At 41.5% G+C, this 6,275-nt stretch overlaps 1 protein-coding gene across 1 annotated transcript in view; it reads left to right on the plus strand.

Annotated features, from left to right (window-relative positions):
* Window positions 1–4,401: 4,401 nt before the first annotated feature.
* gli2a (GLI family zinc finger 2a) overlaps window positions 4,402–6,275 on the plus strand; it is an 85,397-nt gene continuing 83,523 nt past the window's right edge. Inside the window, exon 1 of the mRNA XM_005919355.2 lies at window positions 4,402–4,948. The gene's annotated coding sequence lies outside the window, so the exon portion shown is untranslated. The remainder of the gene's footprint in view (window positions 4,949–6,275) is intronic.

Below are 6,275 nucleotides of genomic sequence, written 5' to 3' on the forward strand. Positions count from 1 at the left end.
TATTATTATTCTTTAATAATGAAATTTTAACTTTGATACGACATAGATTTCTAAATATTTGTATATTTATCAGACAATGTGTTTTAGCCACAACTTTTACTGTGTATTTAAAAAACATTAACTTGACTTGTTTCACAGATCTTAGGCTTATTACTTTTTTCTTCATTATGTAAAACAATGCAGAAAAGTTGACGTAATGATGAATAATCTTAAATATATAACGCTGCAAAACATCTCGGAGTGATTTTTTTCTAACAGTGAAATCAAAATAGCAGCATGATTGAGCAATGGATCACCGACCTGCCAAGTTATCAGTAAGAAGTATGCTATAAAGACAAACGCTGAGTTTCTATTACGCAGACACTGACCTTCAGATCAAACTGAAATCCACCAGATTGGCCAACAATTTCATTTAAGGCAACATGTGACCTATAAACACGGGCAAATAATAAGCTGCACCATCACGGGCTGCAGGGGTCATCACTAAAGAATGCATGAGCTAATACGATCAAACTATGATCTTGTGGTCAGACTTTGAATCCTTTGCATGTCTTCACCTCACCTCCTTCCTTTTATACTTGTTCCCTCTTTGATTCTCTGTCCAAAAGCTTTGGTGTTCGATCTCTGCCGTTACATTCTTCTGCTGTAATCAGGGGAAAAAAACACTCATTAAAATTCCTGCCTGTGAGAGTGTAGTAGCACGGGAGAGAGGCCTGACACTGGCATTCACCCTCTTTTGAGGACACATACAGGCACAGAGGACGCTCATGTGCACAGGCTGGTTTTCACAGTGGCCACTCAGGCATGATGCAGGCGCAAAGAGAGAATGCCACAAAAGGTGGCACCTTGAGCCCCAAAACTAGCTAGGCCTGACAGCCCTCCTGTGACTCCGTCTCTCCTGGTTCTCTTTGCTCTGGAGCTGAACATGTGCGGCCAGGGTTACCTGGGATGTCCATGTTAGTGCTTGTTTCTCCCACACATGAATGGCAGGGCAGGATCACGAAAACATGCTAAAAGGCCTCTTTTATGGACTGTGTGTGTGTGTGTGTGTGTGTGTGTGTGTGTGTGTGTGTGTGTGTGTGAGGGGGCTCTGTGATTGACAGGTCCTCAAAAAACAAGAAAGCCTTGCAGGGATGAAAAGCCGATGAAGAATGAATGCATCTGTGAGTCGGTGTCTAACATCACCAGTCATTCAGCTTTGAGTCTCTGTTTACTCAACTGCTATATAGTTATAAAACTGAGTTTGTGGCTTATTGTTGGGCAGCACTGCAAGTTTCAGTCATTATGCAGCTGTACTGTTTATAAGGCTGCAGAAACCTGCAGTCAGCTCACAGTCAAGAAGTCACCACGATGAGTGATTGCATCCTGGTATTTAGTTGTTTTTTAATACACAGCAATGGCGGCTCAAAAATCTTGCAATGGCTCCCAGAAGTTAGCACCATATGCAACCCATGCCATAGAGATAGTGACACAGAAGTTTAAAATGCACTTTTAAAAAATGTTTAATGTTAATTTTAATTAATGAAATCAAATTCACTTGTAGATTTTGGCCATGATAGTTGATGACAGACTAGGTTAGCAAACATAATAATAACCAGGAGCATATAATTAATTGTGAATTAATTTATGTTAATATTATTTCATCTAACATTATGGAATCAGTAAAAAAAAAAAAGCTTCAAAATCTGACCTTGTTTTGTTGACCAAGTTAAATATTAGCTTGTAGACACACTTATCATCATGTTAGTTATCACGGGATTACTTAAACCACCATGAAAAAAACTGGCAGCTAGGTAATAAATCATTTTTAAATATTTATTCTGTTACATTAATGAAAGCAGCCAGATTTCTCACTGTAATGATCAGCTCAACTATGTCAAAACTGCAGTTAAAGGTTTGTTAACACTTGCAGTTAATATTAGAGCTTTAATATTTTATTAATTTATATACAGAAATCTAACTACATGCACTTCACTTTGGCATTACCAACTATTGTATTGCAATGTTTTTATTCATGACTAATTCCTGAAAGATGAGCTCTGCCTCCCTATATTTACATATTCCAAATCCCTGCACAGCACTTCCGGGAACTATCTGAAATCTATATGAACCACATGACAATCCCGCATTCTGAACCCCACTGAAGCAACTCTTCTCATTTGAGGGTCTCTGTGTGGAACCATTTTGACAGAAAACAGAATAAAAGATAGTCAACAGTGAGATAAAATCGCTTTAGATTTTCTTCGAGAAAACTAGACAACCATTCCTGAAGACCACTTACAGAAATTGCAAGAAAGCTACCTAAGAGAGTTCAGGCTGTGTTGTAAAGGCGGTCATACTAAATATTGACTTTCAGGCTCATTAGGATTGTACACACTCTGTTTTTGCCTCGTATGCTGTGTTTGCACACGTTTCAAAGTGGAAACATATACAAACATATAAGCATGCGATAAACTGCTGGACTTATTTTCCATTTTCTGAGTGAAATATGAAGAAATGAGTGACAGCTCAAGACATTTGTGCAGTGTTGTATGTGACTGTGTCATGAGTGGGGACAGCTCATTGGTAAACTGGTATTTATGTAACACTTTTCTACTCTTACTATCCACTCAGACTTCACACACGCGCTGCACTTCAAGTACTTTTTAACTGCCACTCACATTCTGACGCAAAGCATGCATCAGGAGCTTTGGGGTTCAGTATCTTGCTTGGGGACATTTCCAAATGCAGATTGGTGGAGACAGGGAACAACCCACTTGATGGTCTGCACAGACTGCAGAGAGGACATGAAAACTCAGTTATTATTATATTTTATTTGAAAAGGAAAACTGATGAGTTTATATATATAATTTCTGTTTTCTGTTTTCACACATTCACTGCAACATCCAGCTTTTTAAAAACAGGACTTTTAGAAATGTTGACAAGGCCGATGCTGATGGATCGAGTGTTCTTCAGACTTTAACCTGCAAGATACCTGGTACAAAGTCTGTGCACTGATGTGTGAATAAAGCAGCTAATGACCTGTTTCATTAAGCGCTCCATCAGGCAGCTTCACCTAAACCAGACAGGCACTTACTGTAGTAAGACTATGTCCTGCCTGTGAAAAAGGACTACTGATTCTCCTGAAATTTTCCATGCTCCATGTGTGAAAGAGTCAGAATGCACAGAGCTCTGCAGCTTCTGGTAAGCCTGTGTTAAACGCAAATTCACTTAAGACCGGAAAGTGAGGAGGCGAGCTGGAGCACGGTTCTCATTTTCTTTTGCATTATGTGGATGGTCAGGTGCTGCATGGTGTGAACTTGGGGAAAGGATGCCACGTTGGCATCCTTTCCCCAAGTTCCCACTGGGAAGTCCCACTGGGAAGCACTAGGTCCTGCATTCATGTTCTGTAAATCTAAAATTTTTAGAGACCTTGTGACACCTGCATGGGAACCATGTTCCTCTTTTTTTAACAAATAAGATGCTGCCTTGGCATTTTGTGGCTGATAAAGTCAGTAAATCAGCTTCACCATGAGGCACTTCAGCATTAAAGTGGTGCTCACATGGAAAAACATCTGCTGGGGTATATATTCTAAGATTGAGGCCTTCAACTTTGGTTACTATGGGTATTTTTTATTTATTTATTTTATCATGAATCTGTACTTAAGCAGGATTTAGAGTTCAGTCTTTTTACTCTTCAGCTAAATTCAGATTTGATTAAAAGTAAACTTCGCGCACTTGTCCAGAGTGGACCTGGCTTCCCTCAGTTTCTGTCTTCTCTTTCCACATCGTCACTTTCCTTAAAAAAGAACATCTAATATTTTGAAAAAAGAACCACAAAATGAGCCTTTGAACGCTCTGCCACTGCCTGGGTTATGTGAGGTGAAATCTACTGTACATGCATCACATCATAAATGCCGTTTGTCCGCACCGTGCTGCCCCCGCTCCACCGCTCAATAAAAGGTTCCAACCAAGATGAAAAAGCCTACATGGAAGTAAACAAAGCATGAATTATGAAGATTGCCTGTTGTCTACTTTTTAAATCAACAAGCTGTGACTGGAACTACAGGCTGTGGATGTATCTGTTGCTGAATGCGCGTTTGGTTTGTTCATGATAAAAGAGCGCTTTGATAATGTGTCCACCCACTCAAAGAAATCACTGCTCCCAAAAGGGAAAATTACCAGGCGCTCATTTCTTTTCCAACATCAGCGCTTCAGCTGATGCAGATTTGCGCATTTTAAGCGTGAAGTCTAAACCCGGCTCAGATAGACACGCTTAAAGATGAAGCCTGTGAAAAACCGGGCAATAACTGAAACTTAAGCTAACTTTTTCCCCCTGCTTTCTGCAACTGCTGGATTGAGTTAGCCCGGCCCATCTGGTGCAGCAAATGGCCCAACTCACCAGGGAGCACGGGGAGTGAGAGGAGGGATGGTGAGGGGGGGAAGAGAGACAGAGAGAGAGAGAAGGAGGGGGGTCGGATTGAAAACAGATCAGCAGTCTGAAGATCTCAACAGCACCGCATGTCTCTGCAACAACTGCCGTGAGACGCACACAAACCGCGTTTGCTTCCAAACTTTTACGCGCATCAAGGAAGAAACTTAAGCATGAGGTTAGTTAGCTGAGAGCGCGCACAGCACAGCACGCACGCACGCACAAGCGCACCTCTTCAGGAAGATGGATTGTAAGAAAAAGTTAGACACTGCGCTCTGAATCGGGAGACGAAAGAGAGAGAGCGATCGAGAGAGAGAGAGAGGAGTGTAATGTCGCGCAAACTTTGCGGCTTTCCAAACTTTTCTTAACTCGGTTCATGGAGTTTTGCGTCCAGCCTGGTGAGCGTCGCTCAGTGCTGGTGCCAGCTCGGTTCTAGTTTACGGGAATCTCGACTCCTGGCACAGTCCTCAACCCCCCACCCCCGGCAAAAACACGGAGCTGGAAGAGCTTCGAGGAGAAAAAGAGACGTCAGTGAAGGTAGGAGAAGTTCGTGCAGATGCTAACTGGAGTCGCTTTAATGTTGCTGGGTTTTTTTTCCTCTCTTGTGTTAGAAAGTGTTTCACTGCTGTTCCTCCTCCTCCTCCTCTTCTTCCTCTGTTTCGGCTGCCTTGCGTGTCAGCGGCAGATGAAGCTTTTAGGGCAGCTTCACATCTCATTTGCACTTTGAACTTATCTGACACAGGAATCCAAAAAATTTTTGCTCCTGCAACTTGATCCATATGGGAAGAGATGTGATCAGAATACCCGGCGCCAATCCTCCTGCTTCACTTTTCACAGTTTAGCACTAACGTACCCAAAGCCGACTGTATTTTTATCTTCTTTTCATTTGTTTCATTTCAAGCAAAAATAACCTTTGATATATATTTTTTTCCTGCTTCATTGTAGTTATTCTGATGTCAGCCACACGCTCCACTTTTTTAATCCTGTAATGGTACAAAGGAGCAAAAATCAAACAGTGAGCTGAGGAATGGTGGACACATCAGTGCCTTGGACTGTGGGAGATGTGTACTTATTGTTGAAAGATTCAAAGTTTACTGTTTGCTCTGCAGCCTGAGCAGTCAACAAACACTTCACGCCTTTGTGGGGCCCTTTAGCAGCTATATTTGCTGTTGGCTTTCCCTCCTATCTAACAGGCGCTGCTAATGATCTCCAAAGTCATGGGTGGACTTTTATGAGTCCCCCTTTTTTCTTACTTGCTTTGGCCTAAATGTTAGTGGGAAAGAAGCCCCGTCTTTGGTGGGAATTTTTCTAAGTCACATTTGAAAATCTGCTTTATTATTATTATTTATTTATTTGTATGTTAATGACACAGATTTAGGAAAATTAGGATTTTTTTGGACTTTAAGGCCAAAATGAAGCTTTTTCTAAAGAATTTTTAGATTTTTTTAAAGGTTCAGATGATGAAGCATTTGTGATCCTTTTTTAAAAACTGAGAAGGTTCATGTGTGTTTTTTTGCTGCACATGATGACACTGGCGGTCAGGGCTGAGGTGATTTGCATGAGAAGAAAAAAGAAAAAGTTTTAGTGCGTTTGGCCATTGTGAGGAATGAAGAGTTCCAACAGTTCAGGCCTATGGAGAGTGAAAGGAGGGAAGAATGGATGAGCCTATTCAGCTCATTCAGCCTCAGTTTGGGGGCTCCGCTCTGTGCCGTTCATAGACCCTATAGTGGCCATGTCACTTTCATCTCTGCAGCCCCCGTGTGCTGCTGAAGCCCCCCATTTCACACAGGCCCTATTTTATTGATCTGCTTCTTGTTTTTTGTTTTGTTTTGTTTTGTGTGTGTGTGTGTGTGTGTGTGTGTGT

Source organism: Haplochromis burtoni, unplaced genomic scaffold, assembly GCF_018398535.1.
Source record: "Haplochromis burtoni strain Fernald_Lab_line unplaced genomic scaffold, NCSU_Asbu1 Contig_20, whole genome shotgun sequence".
NCBI classification, from domain to species: Eukaryota; Metazoa; Chordata; class Actinopteri; order Cichliformes; family Cichlidae; genus Haplochromis; species Haplochromis burtoni.